Consider the following 22,845-nt stretch of genomic DNA (forward strand, 5'->3'; position numbering starts at 1 on the left):
AATTTTACAAGACATCATAATTGGATGGTACATGCTTATTTTATTGTTCTTTACAGCTTTTATCAACTTGTGAACATATGGATAATACACATACAATTGGAAATGAAATAGTAGATTACAGAAAATATAAGATAGTGAAATATGCTCTAAAAGATGGGAAATAGGGTAAAAGATGTGATTTAGTCATTGAAAATATTCTAATAGATGAGTTCATGAATATTTATTGTGAAAAGATTATATACAAGTATGTCAGGCATACACATAGAGATAAATGGCTAGATTTGTAATTCAAGTTGTGTAAGGATACATCTCCACTGGAAACCATTATTTTGGTTGTAGACTTCATAGAGAACTACACACTACAACCACAAAATGAGGTGCAAGCAAAGTATTATACTTCTCAATAGGTTTCCATGTTTGTTCATATAACATTCATGCATTCACTTACAAGTACATAGGATGACAGGAAGATATTGAGGGAGTACCATTTTTACATCAGCGATGATCGATCACATTCTACAGAGTTTGTACATAGTTATTTTCAACTATTTTATGGAGACTTGGCTAAAAGGGGCATACCATATTGCTATCACATTATTTGGTTAGACAATTGTACATCCCAATTCAAGAATGCATTGATGTTCTATTGGTTCAGCAAGATGCACAGGTTGTTTAGAATTCAATATATGTAAAATTTCATAGAGGTTGGTCATGGAAAGGGAGAGCACAACGTTGTAGGTACATGCATCAAAATAGCCTTAACTCATGAAGAATTAAAGTACAAAGATGGAGCAACATTGATAGGTGCAAAATTCATCATTCAATGGTGTAACACTACAATGGATCTAGGTAAGGAAGATGAGTCTATGATTCATAGATTTTTTTGGTTGATAGATAATACTAACATTGCACCATATGAGGATTGTTGCACACTGACAAGATCAAGTGAGTTGCACTCTTTTAGAAGCTCTGGTGCAGGTTCATGGAGTATCCACACACAAAAAATGGCATGATTTTCTCCATCATGTGCAAAGGAAAATTGGAATGAGTGTGAGTCGATTGAATGGGTGGACAAATGGGATATACGAGTTTTGGACCTAACTGACACCTATCATCCCCCACAAGCATTAGAAATGGTAGAGACAAATTCATCGATTGACTTTGATCACTTGTCTAATCTATTACAACCTCACAATATATATATCTCTATAAATTCAATATGTAGCTTTATAACTTTTATCGAAGTATTTGTTGAATTAATGATCGCATTTTGTACATTTATCACTGCAGGTCATATTTTTATTGTTATTGCACTTGAAGACAATAAAGAAGGGATAGATTATTATTTGTGTCATTATATCCAGGCTATAAAAAAATTGGATCACTTGATTATAGATGGTGAAGGTTTAAAGTACCATATAGGTGTGGTGGTTGTAACTAGCATATGGCTTAGATGATATTATATGAACCTAAATTCTGGTTATTTGAGGAATGGAAAACAAAGAGGAAGATTCTTCATTATTTGAACCTTGTTGTCGTGTCAAATGTCCACTTGATAAAATATGATGGAAAACCACATAATAAGACTCTTTAGAAAGTTCATGAGTCAAAACATGAGGCAATACTTGAGACATTAAAATGTTGATCAGTTCCACTTGGTTCATTAGATTGAATATAATTACAAAAACATGGACTTTTCTCACTTTTTGTGATGTAGAGTGCACAACTAGGTGGCTTCAAATGGACTTTTCCACTCTTTGGTGCAAAGTAGCTCCCTTATTTTTGGTTTTTGAAGTTTGTTAAGGGTTAGATAAAAGGTTTTGTGCATCTAATAAATTCCAAGAGTCCATTGAATGCAACTAGTCCCAAGATGTTTGTAAAAGAGCCAAAATTGCTCATTAGGCCCTAAGTTAGTCAAAATTTGCTCAATGGGCCAAAAGTTTCTCAATAGGTAAAATGTTGTTAGGGTTGGGAAAGTAAGGCATTTGGTTACCTAAATAGGTCCTAGGAATCCTAACTAGAGTCCTAGAATGGTCCTAGATGGACCCATTTGATCAAAAGATGTAAAGAGCAAAAAATGCTCAAAGGTTGCAAAGTTGCTTGAGCAACTTTTGCAATTTTTGCAAAAGGTTGCAAATGATAGTTTGAGAAGTTTTAACTATCCATGCTCAGGAATTTGAGCATGGAGAATCATATTTTGGAAGGTTAGAAGGTTTTTAGCATGGGAAACCACTAAAATTCCTCAAAATTGCCTAGTACGCATAATTGCCCCCAACAAGGTCTCCAATGAGAAAGATGTTAAGTTTTTTCCCAAACTCTCTAAAGGACTTCTCAAATAAAATAGGTTTTCATACCCATTTTAGCCTTCTTTAGTATATCTCAACCTTAGAGTAGATCATTTTGGACCAACAAACAAATCCTCCAACTAGGCATCCTTTTTAAGAATAAAATAGGGTGGTTCTCCAAAGCAACACATGTTGCCCTTGCTTCCAATGCTCCAAACTATCAACAGTCTCCTCAAATCGACCCAATCAAAGGATATGAGGTCAATTTTATGCTCCAACCTCTACAAGTAAGAAATCCCCAAATTGGTCTCTTATAAACCCTCAAACCTAGCGCTTCCTCAATGTATGACTTCCCAAGATAACATCAATCAATTGAAGGATTTGTCATCTCCAAGGCACATGTAGACATAATCTACCATAAAATACCCCTCTCTAATGGATAGATCTCTTGTTGTTGCTCTTTAGGCATGTATTTCATGTACCTATAGCCACCTAAACTCTGTTAGAGGTCTCTAACCATGCAAACTCCTATCCAAACATCGTTAGAAGGATTATTTACATAGTAATATAGGTTGTGTGTGCCTAATAAGCAACTAGTCCCAAGGTGTTTGTAAAAGAGTCAAAATTGCTCATTAGATTCTAAGTTGGTCAAAATTTGCTCAATAAATTAAAAGTTGTTAGGGATGGGAAACTAAGGTATTTGGTTACCTAAAAGATCCTGTAAATCTTAACTAGTGTCCTATAATGGTCCTAGATGGACCCATTTGACCAAAATATGTAAAGAGCAAAAATTTCTCAAAAGTTGCAAAGTTGTTCAAAAAGTTTGAGCAACTTTTGCATTTTTTTTCAAAAAATAGCAAATGGAGGTTTGGGAAGTTGTAACTACCCATGCTCAGGTATATGAGCATGGCAAACATATTTTGGAAGGTTAGAAGGTTTCCAGTCATATTTCACACTCCTTTCCAACCAAGTTGCACTTTTTAGCAACTTTTGCAATTTTGCACAAAAAGTACAACTTTTGCAAAGTTCACTAGATTTCACTTCTAGGACTTAGAAATGGTTCCAAATTATTAAAAAAGTAACTAAACACCCCTAATCCTAGGTTATCTTGACCAAAAAGTTTTAAAAAACCCAATTTTGCCTAATTAGTAACTTTTGCTCATATCTTGCACAAAGTGGCCTAGGCATACATATCTTGCTCATATCTCTCACCATTCCTTGTGGGATCAAACTGTATGCTCTCTTAGCTCTGAGTGGTCAGTTAAACCATAGTCCCAAGCTCCTCCTATCCCATTGATTGCTCAAACATTCTCAAGCACCCCGAATGGAATTTGACCCTAAGAGTCATTAAATGTCATAGGGCAATGATCTTTGATGGGGCATATCTCAAAGCTTGTGCGAGGTATGGATGTAATTTTAGGTGCTACAGGACCATGTTGTCAACACCTACAATAACATCTCTCACTTTTTGGAGATTAGATTCTATTTTGATTTTGCGACCCCATCTCGAGTGATGTTAAAACTTGTATTATTGGTGAGTACAAAGTTGCCAACTAGTAAATCTCTCTAACCATTCATCGTGGGATCAAACCATCTATTCCATTAGCTATGGGTGGTCAGGTAAACCCTAGTCTCAAGCTCATCCTTTCCTATTGACTAGTCGAACATTCTTAGGCATGCCAAACAAAATTGACCCTGAGAGGCACTAAATGCCATAAGGCAATGATCTTTGATGGGGTATATCTTAAAGCTCATATGAGGTATGGATGCAATTCTAGGTGCTACATAATCATTTTTCTAAAATCTAAAATAACCTCTCTCATTTTTCATAGATTGGATTCTATTTTTATTTTGTGGCCCCATCTTGGTTGATGTTGAAACTTGTACTGTTGGCTAGTACAAAGTTGCCAACTAGTGAGTCTCTCTAATCGTTCATCATTGGATTGAACTGCCTATTCCATTAGCTGTAGGTGGCTAGGTAAACCCTAGGCCCAAGTTTGTCCCATCCTATATATTGCTTGAACATTCTCAGGTGCACCAAATGAAATTGACCCTAAGAGTCACTCAATACCATAGGGCAATGATCTTTGATGGGGCATATCTCAGAGCTTGTGCGAGGTATGGATGCAATTCTAGGTGCTATAGGATCATGTTTTCAACACCTACAATAACCTCTCTCTCTCTCCTTTTGGAGATTAGATTTTGTTTTTATTTTGCGGCCCCATATTGGTTGATGTGGAAACTTGTAGTGTTGGTCAGTACAACGTCACCAATTGGTGAATCTCTCTAACCATTCGTCATAGGATCAAACTGTCTATTATGTTGGCTCTGGGTGGTTTGGTGAACCGTAGTCCCAAGCTCATCCCATCCCATTGACTACTCGAATATTCTTGGGAATACCAAATAGAATTGACCCTAAGAGTCACTAAATGCCATAGGGCAATGATCTTTGATGGGGCATATCTCGAAGCTCGTCGAAGGTATGGATGCAATTTTGGGTGCTATAGGATCACGTTGTTGACACTTATAATAACCTCTCTCTCTCTCTTTTGAGATTGGATTCCATCTTGATTTTTTGGCCCCATCTTTGATGATGTTGAAACTTGTAGTGTTGGTCAGTACAAAGTCACAAACTAGTGAATCTCTCTTACCGTTCGTCATGGGATCAAATTGTCTATATTGTTAGCTCCAAGTGCCCAAGTAAACCTTATTCTCAAGCTTGTCCCATCCCATTGACCATTCAAATATTCTTGGGCATGCCAAATGGAATTGACACTAAGAGTTACTAAATGCCATAGGGCAGCAATCTTTGATGGCACATATCTCAGAGCTCATACAAGGTATGGATTGGTGCTATAGGATCATGTTACTAATGCCTACAATAAACTTTCTCTCTTTTTGGAGATTGGTTTCCATTTTATTTTGCAGCTCCATCTAGGGTGATGTTGAAACTTGTATTGTTGGCCAGTATAAAGTTGCCAATTAGTGAATCTCTCTAACCACTCATTGTGAGATTGAATTTTTTGTTCTATTAGTTGTGGGTGGCTAGCTAAACCCTAGTCCCAATATCATCCTATCCCATTGATTGCCTGAACATACTCAAGCAGGCTGAGCAGAATTGACCCTGAGAATTACTAAATGCCACAAGGCAGCGATCTTTGACAAATTATATCTTGGAGCTCGTGCAAGGTATGGATACAATTCTGGGTACTACAAGATCATTTTTCTGACACCTAAAATAACCTCTCTCACTTTTTGGAGATTGGGTTCTATTTTGATTTTGTGGCCCCATCTCGAGTGATGCAAAAACTTGTACTATTGGCCAGTACAAAGTTGCCAACTAGTGAATCTCTCTAACCATTCATTGTGGGATTAAACTACATGTTTTATTAGCTCTGGGTGTCTAGGTAAACCCTATTCCCAAGCTCATCCTATTTCATTGACCACTGAAACATTCTTAGACATGTCAAATGGAATTGACCCTAAGAGTCACTAAATGCCATGGGACAACGATATTTGATGGGGCATATCTTGGAGCTCATGAGAGGTATGGATGGAATTATAAGTGCTATAGGATCATGTTTTTGACACCTAAAATAACCTCTCTCTCTCTTTTTGGAGATTGGATTTCATTTTGATTTTGTGGCCCCGTCTCGAGTGATGTTGAAACTTGTAGTATTAGCCAGTACAAAGTCTCCAACTATTGAATCTCACTAACCATTTATTATGGGATCAAACTGTCTATTCCATTAGCTCTAGGTGGTTGGGTAAACCCTAGCCCTAAGCTTGTCCCATCCCATTGACCACTCGAACACTCTCAAGCACACCAAATAAAATTGACCCTGAGAGTCACTAAATGCCATAGGGCAGCGATCTTTGATGGGGCATATCTTAGAGCTTGTACAAGGTATGGATGAAATTCTATATGCTATAGGATCATGTTTTTTTGATTAACAATAATCTCTCTCTCTTTTTGGAGATTGAATTTTATTTTGATTTTGTGGCCCCATCTCGGGTGATGCTAAAACTTGTACTATTGATGAGTACAAATTTGCTAATTGGTGAATCTTTCTAACCATTTGTCCTAAGATTGAACTATTTATTACGTAAGTCCTTCTCCTATCTCATTAACTACTCAAACATTTTTGAGCACGTCAAATGGAATTGATCCTGAGAGTCACTAAATGCCATAGGAAAATGATATTTTACAGGGCATATCTCAGAGCTTGTGTGAGGTATGGATAAAATTCTAGGTGGCATAGGATCATGTTTCTAACACCTACAATAACCTCTCTCACTTTTTGGAGATTGGATTCTATTTTAATTTTGTGGCCCCATCTTAGTTGATGTTGAAACTTGTAGTAGTGGCTAGTACAAAGTTGCCAACTGGTGAATCTCTCGAACCATTCATTATGGGGTTGAACTTTTTGTTCCATTAGCTCCAAGTGGCCAGCTAAACCCTAGTTCCATCCCATTGACTACTTGAATGTTATTTGGGAATTTCAAATGGAATTAACCCTAAGAGTCACTAAATATTGTGTTGATACTTGGAAGAATGAAAAATATACAAGAATTTGAACACTTAAAAGAAAGTTTAATGAAGAAAAAAGTATTGTACAAACATGAACTAACTTAATCCAATATAAGAATTCAACATTTAATGTAGTTTCCTCTTTGGCCCCTCTCATGGAGATTGTGTCTAACATTCTTCTAAGTTGTCTAATTGATATTGCTTCTACTCAAGAATTTTGTAGATAGTGTTGTGATGGGACTCAAAATTGCATCCCCAGTTTTAGTACCATTGTAAACTTTGAGTCATTTTGAGCCTTTATGACTATATTTAATGCATGTGTACCTGGCTATCCTTTTGAGGCCTATGAAGTGTTCAATGTTTCTAACACTTTGCATTCAGTATATTCATGCATCCCATGAAGATAAATTGTCATTCTAAGTCATTTTTTGAAGTTTCATTTTGAGCAATGTTGAAATCTGCATTTTTGCTCATGTCAAAAAGCGATAGGAAGCCTAGTTTGCATTTGAATATCTTGCACCCAGTAATGTTTCATGACTTGCCACTTTGGGAGTCTTTATTATGTATATCAAATAACCTATGTTTTAGTTTTAAATTCATTTTGATATGTATTGACTAGGTTTTCAATCCCTCAAAATTGGTTGTTTACTGTTGTCATGCTGATGTAAATTGTTCAAAATTTTGGGAGGCCTTGTTTGACTAGTTATAACTTTGACCTAGCTGACCAAAATGAGAAAATTCTTTTTACATTACATTCTAGAGGTCAGAGACTTATTATGTTTCAGATTTGAGCTTATGAAGAATCTGTTTGATCAATTTATGAACGTGATTCCATTTGTAATTTGTAAAGTTTTACTAGTGTCATGAAATGCAGATTTATCAGTTCCCCTATTTGGGATGTCATAAATATAAATCTGTGATTGTTTGAACCAAATAGATTGCACCACTATGTTCTATTTTGAAAATACTTTAAGTGTGCCAGTTTGCAAGTCTTGAAGAATCCATCTGCACACTTTCTAGGTTCATTCTGTTTGCAAAAATCATTTTTCTGCCAATGTTCCTAGTTTTGCAAATCCAACTAGCTCAATTTGACTGCTTGCCAAATGTGCCCTATTATTTTTCATGAGCCAAATCCTAGATTTATACTCTCCTTGTGATAGTGAACTAGTGCTCCATTTTTCATGCCCTCAAGTGTCAGTTTTACCTACCGAATGTGATTTATGGTTTTCTAACATGTTTGCTTGCAGGTTGTTTTGAGAAGGCAACTTTCATAGTCATTATCTTTTGATCTAGGTGTCGTCATGACACAAGATCTAATAGGGTAAGAGAATGTGGACAAAAGAATTAATATGTCTATTTTTAGAGCTTAGTTATCTATTTCAATCAGTTTTTAAGGCCATTTAGATGACCCCTTGGCATGAAAGTCACAATTTGCAGAAATTGGTAAAATGAGTTTTAATTGGTATTTCAGTGATGGATTTTGATTTTGATTAGTACCAAGTGTCCAACTGGATTTTGATTTTGATCAGTACCAAGTGTTCAATGAGTCAGTTTGAAGTATCAAGTGTTTCAGTTTGAAGAAAAAAAAAATAGCCGAACCCACTTTAGAGTCTGACTGATTCTACTAGACTAATAGAACACCACAATTGATGGTTATACCTAAGGAAGATATGATTTTGATCTTTGAAATGGCACTCATTTTATATATAATTATTTGAGATCAAATTATTGTGGGGGATTATACACATACTGAGAAGTAAAGGGGATCATCTTCATTGATAAATAGATTCTCCAACATGTGATGGTGGTTTGTCAATTGTCAAAATTGAGGATGTGAACATTTTACCAAAGGAAATGTTCAGACTTAGGGATGCTTGTTGGGTGAAAAAAGTGAGAATCAAATGTCATGACTAATGGGGCTAAATGCAATGGAATATGTTTAGAGAACTAACTATTAAAATCATTCATAATGGCCAACAAAATCACTTGATACCACTTTCATTTCAAAAACTATGGATGAAGATGTATGAATCATTTAGAGGCAAATACAATGGGCAAGTTGGATTGACTAGCTAAGTGAACTTTATCTCAAATTAGAATGGGTCTCATGAATAAAAATAAATAAAAGGTCTTCATTCTAAGTCCAATAAAGCAATACCTTTTAGAAAAGGGAAGACCATTGTCTCAGCCTCTCTAGTGATCAGCATACATAATTGTAGAGGATTATAAAGATAGGGTAGACTAGGTGTTTACAATATTTTAAGGTGTCATGGATTACCTTTGTAGAGACAAAGGCAAGAGATACTAATATTGCTAGCATTATAGAAGGAGATGCTTGACTAGAAGTGGATAGTTTGATTAATTTTTCATGTTTGACATTCTTTAGCATTGATTTGCCCCATATCTAACACAAGGCCATAGAAAGATCACAATGCATAAAATGATAGGGGATGTGGGATTAATCTCATATGTGTTTAACTCTAGCCATAGTTTTCATAGTAGATAAGAATTGTGCAGATCTGGTGGAGAAATGTGTGGAAGCAACAGGTCAATGGCGATGGAGTTATGACTGCATGGATGGCTATTAGTTTGAATGGTACCTATGCACAAACTTGGAGTTGTCAAAGGTTTCCATGCTCACTTCAAAGATCAAGAGTGCATGTGGATAGGACTATCTACTCTTTCATTTACGAAGACTTTTGTGAGGTTGTCGGTGGTTGTTTTAAAAAGAAAAATATTGTTTCCTTCCTAATGCTATGAGCAATTTGATATTGGACTCTCTGATTCCAACCAAATTTTCATCTTTGAAATTATATCAACAACATAATTGACATAGCTAACATTATTTCAAATTTCTTTGCCACTAGGGGAAGGTTTTTTCTTCATGAGCGGATCGGTGCATGTTAAATTTTATGGACTGTATCTAGGTCATGAGTCAAAATAGATCCTTTGATCTATGTCCAAGTGATGTAACAGTCCATAGGAGGCATTAAAAAATGTTTAAAGGCAAAGCTAGTGCAAATATGTTTAGACATAGCAACATTTTTGAATTGATGTCCATAGTTGATTTGTAGTTTCAGAGGAAAATAGGCCAAAGTTTTGTCTCGCATTTGTTGTGGGATGAGATTCTTTTGTGTTTAAATGAAAAGAGGTACAATAATGAAGTGTTTTAAAGGCTCACACCTTTTGAGACACAAGGAAAGCATGCTCACATGTGGGGCCCATCCGACCAGCTCAATGCATGAAGGGGAAATGTTAACCATGCACATAAATCAAGGTTATAGATTAAAAGATGACCCAATGAATAAGAGGATACTGCATGGCACATTTCCCGAGGTGGACACATTAGCAAGGAAGGACAAGTGTCTGAACTTCACATTCTTGCAAGCAACTTGGTAGTTGTTGATTGTACATGTGAAAATGTGACAGTGCAACATGTGGAGCTGGATGGTGATGTAGCACTGAGCAGATCAACTTCACTAGATTATGCCATGTGTCAAATCAAATGGTTGGTGCATTCCAACATTATGAAGATGCACAAAAGTTAGAGAATGTGGGAAAGCACCTTTTCACCATGTACCAATGGGTTCAGGTGGCAAGGGAAAAATATTCTAGCCAATCAGAGGACAACACATAGCAGTGATGTGGCAAGACACCTAACAAGTGGTGATGTGGCGTAGTGACCATATAAAGAGATCCAATAGGAGACTACACATGGTGGACCAATAGACCCAATCAAAAGGTGTCATGTGGTGCCTAGGTGGCAAATGATAGTGTAGCAACCAGCCAATTATGTGCTACCATGTGTCATAGCTTAGTGAAACAGGTTTGACTCAAATGAATTTGGAGGAAAAAATGCAAAAATGTAGAAAATCAAATATTTTATTATTTTCTTCAAAAAGGTATGTACAAGAGGTTTTTAAATAAAAAGAGTTATAGCCTAAAGTTTTAACTTTAGAAAAGGAATTAAATATTTGCAATCATTGCAGTCTCGAGAGCCATGCCAGGAGCCTGATTTTCAAGCTAGTCTTTTGTGCACCTTCGATGTGCTGATAGGACTATCATATATCATTGGAAAGGTCTTGGAAAAAAAAATGGATTTAGAGTTATTTGCACAAGAAGAAGTATGTTGGAGTTATTTAGGGTTTTGTCTTAAGTACTCATTTTTCAACCACATTCAAGTATAGCAATTCAGAGTTGATTTTTGGCAAAATGATGAACTAGGTGTGCCTGAAGGTTGTTAGGGGTGTAGTTAGTGATGATATTTTCACCTCCAAATTAGTTTAATAAAAATTTTATCAGCATTTTAGATGCTTATTTAATATTTTATTAGAGCAAGGGTTTTTCATCACTAGGAAGAGATATTTCAAGTTTGTTACACATAATAATGATATTCATATCAAATTTCAGTTGTAGAGAGAAGAGAGATGTCTTGCAGTAGTAGGAGATGGAGATTCAAGGGGGCATGTGTCACTTCTAAATCAGATCCAGATTCTTCTCCCTTTCCTATATCTTTCACTTTCTCTTTCATTGTAAGGTTCCAATTTTGGAGAAAATGTATCATTGTTGTGATGCCAAGTTGGTTCCAGTTGGTCTATGATACCATAAGGTTGGATATAGAGCTATGATTCCACCATTCTTCAACATTCTCTCTTGTATGAATAGTAGTAATGAAGCTAATATAGATAGTTCTAATCTATTTAGTGGTTCTATGATTTATTTGTATGCATCTTGAATGTATAGTTTCAAAGAAATGAATACAATAAGTAATAAACTTCTTAGTTTCATTATAATTCTCGTCTCCTATCTCTATGATTTGAAATATTTTGTGCTTTAGGGACAAAGAACTTAAACCCTTTTGCATCCCCTTATGGTTGTATGTCTTGTATGTTTTGTTGTGGATCAAAGATCCAAGTAAATGCTTGATATACTTGATAGGGTTGCTAGTTATTTGAGAAGGATATTGCATGAGTATGAGGTCTCTATGGACACTAATGTCTAATTCATAAAGTAATAGGATAGATCTGATATCTTGATGTACGAAATATGTCATCGGTATCATAGATGTATGTATATGATTTGTGGAACTGCCCATTAGATAAGGCACTTATCAACTATAAGATCAACATGTTTCATACTATTGCATATTTTGATTTGTTGAAATCAAAGTTATAATCATCCATTTCCTTTTGTAGTTAAGAGATGAAAGGATGCCCTCACTTAGCTTGCGGATTTCATAGGATTTTCAATTTCCTACTGCACATCTCTGTTATTGCATAAGTATAGGAGAAATAAGGATTTTATCTGCTTTGTTCAGATTTATTTGTATGCATTTAACATCGGTACCATATGAAGAATCTATAGGTCCACCCACCTAGATTTTAAAGAACCTGAAGTAGAAGAAATGTCTAGCCTTATAGTTGGCCCAGTGTTTGGAAGGGTATGTTGTAGATGGGAAGTAGTTTCTACTAGATGTATTCTATTCTCATTGGGATATTTGAAACATGATGTTTTAAAATACCAACATGTTGCATTTCCATTTCCTTTTTTATATTATTGTAGATAAGAAGCCCAATGTCATGATTATTTCTCCATGCAGGAAGTCGTGGATCCAACATACATTTTGTGTGCAACATTAATCTATTGAGGACTTGAGCAGCAAGGTTTGAAGGGTCCTCCTCTATAGCATCATTGTACAAACTTTGACACACTTTTACACCTAGTGTCCCTCCTAGTTATTATTAGCTTTCACATACCTAAACAAGGCCCAGTCAAACCAACTTGATCTAAGTACACCAACACACCACCCTAACTTGGCTAAGAGTTACAAAATTCCTCAAAGCAAAAACAACACAAACAAAGCCAAAACAAGGGCTGTTAGGTGTCTTGCACTACGATAATGATAGACAAATGATACCCAAGAAAAATTGCAACAACTATAGCTATAAGAATCATAAGAAGAGCATATATAATGTGTTTCCATGAATGAAGCTCTCAAAAAGATGAATAAGAAAGCAATATTGATATAATTTACATGAATAAATTAAAAAACTTATTTCAGGTCTTCTCATGTTCTAAAAATAAAGCATATAATATAAACTCTTCAAATTTTTACGATGACAATAAGATTCAAGCTTAGACATTTACATAATGCAACCAACTCAAGAATCAAACTTTAATGTTAATTGTATAATAGTAATAAGAATTCAAGTGTCATTGTTCTCATCCCAACAAAAAATTCAAATAAGTTACTCATAATCAAAGTACTCATAACTTATACAATTTAAATACAAATTAATATCATAGCCTTATTCACATGTCAAAAGATACTATCAAAGCTTATTATAATGATTCCTACCCTTATTTTGGATGCAAATTACATTAAAATGAAATACATCAAATACTTAAAATATAAACAAGAAAAATAAGATATATAAACAAACTGATGCATCAAAGTTGTAAGTCTAATAATGTTATACATCAAATATATATCATACATCAAATATAAAATGTCATATATACATCAAATGTATGTCGAATATGTTCACTAACATAAAATCTAAGATATATGTCTGCTAATGCCTATACATGTGTTTCCATACTTATATCTTCTCCTTCCCATGAGGGTAAGGAAACCAATCCCTAGAGGTCTTCCATTGTTATGTGGAGGAAGATGATGGGGATGATGGAGTCTTCCTCACATGCTCACTCGTTCTCTTGTTTAGGCTCCTCTCTAACTAGAGTTGATACAAACAAATTATATATGAATGAATAATTATTATACATTCAAATTAAATATATGTACACAAAATTAATTATTTTCTTACAGCCATCAAATAGGCACTCTATACATCCACTTTAAAGGCTCGCAAATGATCGGGAGTAACAAGGCCTTACAATAATTCAATCAATATAATCACTCGATCATACTTATAAATACCATTTAAAATTTCAATACTAGCTATTATAATAACAACTAAAACTATGAAAACTCTTTCATACCTCAATGAATGGCTTTGAACTAGCCATCATAGCAGCAACTCCATGATCAATGCACTGACAAAGATGAGGAGAGTCTCAGACATCAACAACTGTAAATCATATAATACAATTTACATGTTTTTATAGAATATATAATCAAATCAATTAAATTAAGATGAAATAAATGTACCTCTACGAAGCTCGTATCATACCTAGGCTCAGAGTCCTTTGTGAATGTCGATGGTCTAGTAGAGAACTAATGCACATGGATAAAAAAATTGTCAACCCTTCATATGATTAATTAATAAATATATGTATTCATTTAAATGATTAAATCGATACATATCTCTTAACTCATCGACAGGATGTAAAATGAGGTCAAGGAATCTGTACTAGGGCCATCAACACTCTTACCCTGAATTTTGAATAATGTAAGGACACGCTAATTAATTAGTCATTCACTATACATATGAAATGTGATCAAATTAGTTTATTATAATTATAATTTACCAGTGTGTCAATGCCAAATGTGTCACTCAAGAACTCATCAGTGACTATCTCATCAGCCACAGTGTCTCCAACACGATTGCTAAACGTGCATAAGGATCCACATGATGTCCACATGTGACCACGATGCAAAGAAGGCTCCTCCTCAACTAATAGACTGACGTAATGAACAAGAGTCTTTGTCAAAGCATTGATGGTCCCTAGAGTACTAGTCTCTACATGTTCCTTCACAACTAAAGGAATAAGACATACTCACCATGTGGCTTGACCCATGACATGCCCCTAACCTCTCAAATGACAACCCTGCACCTCTACCCTAAGAATCTAACATGTCAAAATAATTGAGGATCTCCCCAAGGACAAATTCACAATACAATTTCTTGAAGAAATACACTAGAACCTCATGATTATTGGAGGGGCATCAAAGGCCATCCACCATCTATGCCAAAATTTATTTCTAATATTATCATATATGCACCAGTAGATGGGGAACCTTTAAGTTATATGTTTAACAATGTCTTGTTCTCTAGACTTTTTAAACAACACACATATTGTAGTACCCATTTATAGTTTTCTTTTCCATTATATTTACCAAACTCTTTTATGCCTATTTCATGCATGTGTTAGTTTTAAGGATATTATTTCATCACTTAGACTAGAGATATATCAATGATGATTACTTAGTTAACTATATTTCATTTGTTGTTTAATGATTATGGTTACTAGTGCATTAGTGATACTTTAATGATTCATAGTTAATAGATGTGATTTATTTAATAGCAATGTCAGATGATGCTTTAATGATGATTACTTCATATTTGTAACAATGCATTATTTTATCTGAGCATTTGGTGTTTGACTTATAGTTATTATGGCACTTACCCCATACTTGCATGTGTATGGTGCATGTGTTTGTTTTATCTTTATGTTTTTCATGTTTGATGTGGTTAAGGGAGGGATTCATAGTCACCTGTTAGTCATGATCTACATGATGTACTACTCCCTGCTATTGCCTATTTAGTTTAGATATATTTATATACATGTACATGCTCATCTTTTATACAGAATGTAGGTACCGAGCATCAACTTTCCTAAATTGCTAGGATGAGTGTGCCCTATCACAATAACTCAATGGTAAGAATGGGGAGATAATGTTCAAGTCCAACCCCAACAATAGCCTAAGTACTTGTCTTGCAAGGAGGACTCGTAACTGACTTTCCACCCTTTTAAAATTCATGAGTTTATCTTTGTTTGTATTGTTTGGTTTTGAGTTTTGGTTTGTTTTGGTAATATTACTATTATGTGGATTTCGCTATGTGATTTATTTAGTAAATGATTTAATTATAATATTTGGGTTAATCATATAATTAAATATTATTTGATTAAAAAGAAAATATTAAAGTATAAGAATATTTAATTAACTAAAAAACTAATTAAATATGTACTTTAATTTAAAAGTCTAAATTTAAAATTTTGATTAAAGAGAAATTAAAATATGATGATATTTAAATAATTACAAATTAATTTAAAAGATTTAAATTAAAAGTTTAAAAGATTTAATTTAAAAATTTAATTTAACAAGTTAGACAAAAAGAGAATTAAAATATTAATAATTTAATATGATTTTATTATAATTATTTATTTAATAATAATTAAATTAGAGTTGCATTTAAATAATGAGCTTTGATTATTATTATTAATTTAAATAATAAACTATGCTTTAATTAGTGTTTGTCCTAATTAATAAATTGGAAGAAAATAAAATATAAAAAAATGAAATTTAAAAATAAAATTATAGTTCTAATTGTGGCATAGTTATATTTATTTACTTTAATGATAATTATTTAAAAATTTTATTTTAATAATAAACTCTAAATAATGTTATTAATAAATATATTATAAAAAATACTTCAAAATTTAATTAAAGAGAGAAAGCTAATTATTTAAATTTAAAATATATTTTGTAACTAAATATCTAAAAAGTTGTGCATGAAAAGGTAAAAGATAACAAGTAATAAATAGTAATTGATCAGTGAGTTCCCTCCGTGATTGGACAATCATAGCCCTAATTTAAGGGAGAACTCTTTATCAAAGATTTAAAGCTCATTTTGCAATTACACAAGTTTTAGGGAGCAAAATTCAGAATTAGAACAAAAAAATTGTTGAAAGTTTTGGAGGGTTACAATTTGCATGCATTAACAGATTGTCTCAGATTTTAGTTGTGATTTTGAGATAGGGTTTGAAATAAAGAATTTTATTGAAAGATCTATCTACTTTGTGTCTTCTTGGGTGTTTGCATATTGCTTCTTAATTACTGTATTGATTGTTGAATAAAGAATTATGTTGTAGATCTTGAAAAAGGAAAACTTATTAATCAAACAAAACTTGACTAAGGAAAATTATAGAAAAACTGTATAAATTTATTGTGACTATATTCTTATAAACCCCTTTCTAATATTAAAAAAAAATTGATTATTGAAAATTGGAAGGAAACAATAAATTGAATAGTTAGAGTTTCAACTTTAAATTTGTCATTAGAACTATGAGATTATCATGAATTATTTAAATATAGATAAATATTATTCTTATATCTAAAATAATTTAATTGCAAAATAAATTGAAAAAAGAAAAAAAAGAGATTAACTAAAAGGAAAATATGTTGTAACTAAATTTATGCATACATTTGAAAACATATATGCTAAAAATAGAAACTACGTATAGTATGGTTTCATGCATGTGAAAACAAATATGTTAAAAATATAAAGTTAAGTATAGTAAGGTTACATACATGTGAAAACAAATATGTAAAAAATAAAAAGTTAACTATAGTGTGGTTATATGCATGTGAAAACAAATATGCTAAAAATAGAAAGCTAAGTATAATAAGGTTACATGCATGTGAAAACAAATATGCTAAAAATAGAAAGCTAAGTATAGTAAGGTTACATGTGTGTGAAAACAAATAAATTAAAAATAGAAACTAAATAGAGTATGGTTACATGCATGTGAAAACAAATATGCTAAAAATAGAAAACTAAGTATAATATAGTTGTATGCATCTAAAAACAAATATGCCAAAAATAGAAAACTATGTATATAGTATGGTTGCATGATTTGTGAAATCAAAGTCATGCAAAAACACTAATTACATGTGTATTTTTATTTTATATAATTTAATTTTGAAATTTGTTTATTTAAAAAATAATAATAATTTATTAATTTCTAAAATTAAATAAATATTATTCATTTAGTTATAAAGTGAATGTTAGTATTAGTGATTCTTTAAGTCTAATTAAACTCTTAGTTTTAGATTACAGTAAAAACAAGTTTTGAAGGGACCTCGAAACCCTTTCACATCCTCAAAAAAGGAAAAAATAAGCCATCCAATAGGAAAGAGCCCATAAACCTACTGCAAAGTAGATCCAAAATCAAGTTTTACAAGGACTTGAAACCACTAAAAAAGTCCAGATAAAGTACCCAGGTTTTATAAAGACCTGGAACCTATAGTACAAGATAAAAACTAAAAGCCAGAAAACAGGACCAAACAAAGGAACCAAAAGTGCCAGCCAGCAAACAGGACTTGAACAAGAACCGACCAGAAAAGAAGACCCAAAAAACTATTGCAAGTTATGTTATCATCTTCATAGCCTCCTTACCAATCTTAGCCGTGTCCTGGATGGAGTTAGCAGTCAAAGAAGTAGCAGCAATCAAAGCTCTCTTCCTCAAACTCTGTCTTGTCCTCTTGCTTGGGCCCTTCGAAGATATGGTTCCTTCATTAACTCTTTTGCCCAGTGTCACCATAGCTATACAGATGCTTGAGGTTACTTGCTCCATTTTTGTTCCACTTTCCCTGATGAGCACTGTAAGATTCTACTCATAATCCTTTAGCTTTTTTGGGATATCTCCCATTTACACCTCCATGTGTTGAATAATAGCCCGGTTAGCCTCCTGGTTTTGTTGCAAGGTATCTGTTGTGGTCTCCACAACACACACTCCATTCCTTACTAGGAATGAGGACCCCCTACCTTTTGTTGACTCTCAAACTCATAGTTCAAGAGTTGGGAGAAGAAAAACTCGATTAAATAAGTTAGAATTTTAAAAGTTAAAAAGTCCACACAAAAAAACTAGCGTGTGCACGCATAACGAGGCATGCATGCTTTGTAAAGACAAAGAAGGAAGGGAGGTTATTTAACCCCCCTTCCCCCTTTTTTCACTTCATTTTTTTTAGAATTGATGAGAGGGAAAGGTATGAAACCTTCCCCCCCCTATGCCAATGTAACCATCATGTGCGTGCGACCAGAAGAGGAAGCGCACGGCGCAGCATTGTGCGCGCCATTTGGGCGTGCAGCGCGACCGCCGCCACCGTGCCCTTTTGGGGCGCGTGGCGTAGTGCTCTTGTCATGCCCTTTTTCCTGCCACGCTGCCGCCGCACCCCACTAGGACCTACGTGCACAGCTACCATAGTGCCCTCTTGAGCGCATGCGCGGCCGCAGAGCCCCCACGCCTTTTAGGCTACCATCGCCGCGCTTTCTCCCCCATTTTAATTTTTATTATTATTATTTTTAATTTAGTTTTTTTCATAAATTCAAAAACCAAAAAAAAAAATACAAAAAATTAAATAAGTTCTAGAGAGATCATTTTTTTCAAAAAATGTTTTATATATATCCAATAATTAATCATTCTTTTTCTCTTTGTGACGTGCAAGTAATAATATCAAATGGCGTCCACATCTGGATCAATAGCAAAAATAGTTCTGTAAAAGTTCCAAGGCGTAACCCCGAAGTCACAATTGCATGATGAACACTCTGAGATCAAAGGCACAGAACGTGGACACACGGACTTGGGAGAGTTTTTGAGGGTTTGTAAAACCCCAACTGAAAGATCTTCTTTGAGATCCGCCTTAATCCAGTCTGGATTGGTAAATGCAGTATCACATCCTGGGACCATTCAGTCAGCTAAATTGATTATGACCTTATCTCGACATTTTGTTCCTGAGGAAAGGGTGGTAAAGAGCATCACTTGGGAAGTGGTCTTAGATCTACGACCTGATAATATCGAGAGGGTTTTTCACTTACCTAGAGTTGATCAGTTTATCAAGCTTTCATATCAAGCAGCTGAGAGGTGGCATAAGGATCATCACCAGGAGGCCATCAACATCATATATTCCTCATACTTCATTGAGAAGCCATCTTGGGGAAAGACAATAAATAAAGTAGATATGACTCGAGGATACATGAAGGATGACATTGGATATTCAATCATTATCCTGAGCAGAGTTATGGGATTGCCTGCAGCGGGTCATCTTGCTCCATTCATGGTTAACTTCATTGAGACCATCAGACACGCAAAGATGCCACTGGATTGGGCCACAACACTTGGTGAGAACTTGTGTGATTAGTTGCGGATAGTAAAGGACAAGAAGAAGTTCTATATGACTTCTTATGTGGTATATCTACTTGCAGCAAGAGCCACCGACTATCCCGGGTTGTACAAAAAGGGTAGTATGTAGGATCCTAATGCATGGTCGTATATAGTTTATCCTTAGCTAAATAAGAACAAGCTCTCACTATAAAGCAAAGAGTAAAGGATTTTGAATGATGTGTTCATCTTTGCCATCATTTGATTCATCAAAGGGGATTATGGGAAGAGATTGTTTGATGAGGCCAAGGCACAGAGCACAGCTCTTGGTGCATATTTAATCCAGTTTCAAACATTCACATACATTCAGGTTGGTGGTGCATCCATCCATCCAAAGAAGCTCCCAAGATACCCAAGTTACAAGTTAGTTCTAATGGAAATTTCTCGGCAGATTGAGTCAACTTATGAGAGGATCAAGAAACAACGAAGGCCTTGTTGGGATTGGCCTTTTGTAATAGGAGCATACCACGTAAAGAGAAAGCAAGATATCTTGACTTTTGAATGGGAATGGGAAAATTATCCTCTCGAAGAATATAACTCTCCCAGGCCATTCTTTGACAATGTTGGTAAAGTGGAAAATCTGGTAGGAAAAGAGTTCTACCATGAAGATGCCATTGAAGATCATTGGATGAATGCCACAAATCACTATGATGTTCATATCAGGGACTATTGTAGAATGACTATGTATTTAGCGGAGAAGGCTCTCCATTTGATCATCCAAGATGAGATAAGCTTACAGGATTTGCAAGAGCTACTGGATCCCTTATTCAATATAGATAAAGTTGGTGAAAGGCCCATCCTAAATGCAAAAATTACTAGAGAGGAAGGAGATGATACTAATCATCAAGCAAGACATGTCATCAGAATGACAAAGAGTTGGATCAAGAAACCCTTTTCACTCAATCCAATTTCGGACACAATGATATTCCATGCACATGGTCACCCAGAAAGGGTAAAGGGGAGGAAAGTTACAGTTCCTATCTTTGCACTCCAGTCTCCTATCAGGCCAAAAATAGTCTACCAATTTGATTGTCCAGTGGGATACTACCATCCTTAAGAGAAGAAGAAAGAAAAGAGGAAGAGAGACTCACCTCAGAGGATCCAGATAGAGCATGTTGAAGAACAGGCCCCTTTGCAACAACATGAATCTACTCCCCAGGACCCCTGAGACCCTGGAATTTCTCATATCCAGGTTGATTTTCCATTGCCTCCTATTTTGTCAAGCCAACAAGAAGAGGGAGAGATTCCAGAGACATCCATTCATCTAATGCATGAAGAGCTCGCTTCTCCTATGGTTCCACAGAAGCAAAGGAGGGTTAAGGTTAGAATGCACAAGAGGGAGACAGTTCATAAAAGATTACTGCCTAATCCATCTATTCCTGAAACCATTCTCAAGGAAGAATCAGATGAGGATGAAACAGAGTCAGATGGGGAGGAAGAGCAAGCGCATCTACAAGGGAGAACCCGACCGGCCAAAGCCACAGAATTGGAAACAAAGAAGAATGTCACAAATACCCCACCACCCACCCAAGATGAAATCGTAGAACTCTCTTCTTTGAAAGACGAAGTGCAACGATGGGTGAATGAGAAAAGGGAGCTAGGTGATGATATTCTCTCCATTCCAAATTTTGATTTCATGCCAGTGGGTACAGAATTGGTTGGAGATAAGATTAGAGATACTCCTACAGGTGAATTTCAATAGCAATATTGGATGCAGATGCCACCTAAGACACAAGGTCCTCATCCAACGTCCCCATTTTCACCTCAGGTTATGATGGTAGATAAGGTTTCAGTGACACTTTTTCCTCTGAGTTCAGAAGAACATGTTCAGAAGGAATTATCATTATAAGGAGAACTAGAACCAAGCGTTATTGATGAGCCCTCAAAAGAGGCATAGGTAGTAGACTGTATACAATAGCCTCCCTAGGAAGTTGAGGATCAAACTACGGGATCTACAAAAATTGAGACTACAGAAGAAGAACCCTCACAACAAGAGACTCTGAGTAAGAGCGACAAAGGGAAGGAGGTAGTTGAACACATCCCTTCACCATCTAGATCCAAGGTTACAGAAAGACATATCCTGAGATGGTTCCGGAAGGAAATAATGAGAAGTGCTAAGCATCAATTCCTTGCTTCAGAGGATGATATTTGTGACATTGCAAAGATTTTGAACAAGCCTGACTCTCCATTATAGGATGCAACCCCATTTGCATTCATTACTACTACTCGGTACCAGGACATATTTGCACAAGTGGCTCACCCTCCGAAAGGTATAGATGAAGAAGCGGTCAGCCTTCAGGACTATGAAATGAAGGATATCATGTTAGGAAAGCCTACACAGGATACTTCTCGACAGATGATGACTATGGGAGTCAAGGAGGTTCTTAACCATATGGAACATGATGAGATTGAAATCAGAGCACTTCGAAGGCAAGTTGAGATCTTGAAAGGATATCTAGCTGAAGTTATTCGTCCTCTTGATTCTGAATGCCCTGAGGAGACTTTGACTACCATTTTTAAAGAAGGGGACGGTGTACGGCTCAGTCCATTCTTGAGAGCTTGTCAAGATTGGCGAGACAACCTTGAGGATAGGAGTGTCGCTATAATTATAGGAAATATGAAGTTATTACATGCTACACAAGAAAATGTTGATAAGATCGTGGAAATTTTGAGGCAGGACTTCAATATTATGGATGAGGTATGGGTTTGGAGCAAGGATTTGCAAATTCTACAGGTCATAAAAGGATAAAGGTACCACATTCTAATTGGTGTATATATCAAAGAAGAGCTAGACATGATAGATGATTGGATAGAAAAGACTGCAGAGGGAAATAAAGTGGTGGAAACATTGCATGGTGAGATACATAGGCTCAAGGACCAAGCCCGAGAGCGAATTTTAGAAGTAGAAAAGTTATATAGTGATGCATGCTTGGATATTTTTGAAGATGAAGAATGAGAGAAGCTTTTACCAGTTGAGGTAGTTGTGGAAAACTTTAGAAAGACTTTAGAGGAAGCATCCAGTAATGAAAACATCAGACAAGCCTTCAGGACAGAAGAAGCATTGTTAGAGTTGGATACCAAACTCAGATATTTTATAGAAACTTGAATTGAGGTGGACAACTA

This window comes from Cupressus sempervirens, chromosome 8, assembly GCF_028749045.1.
Source record: "Cupressus sempervirens isolate cs-2001-9-10 chromosome 8, ASM2874904v1, whole genome shotgun sequence".
Classification (NCBI taxonomy): domain Eukaryota; kingdom Viridiplantae; phylum Streptophyta; class Pinopsida; order Cupressales; family Cupressaceae; genus Cupressus; species Cupressus sempervirens.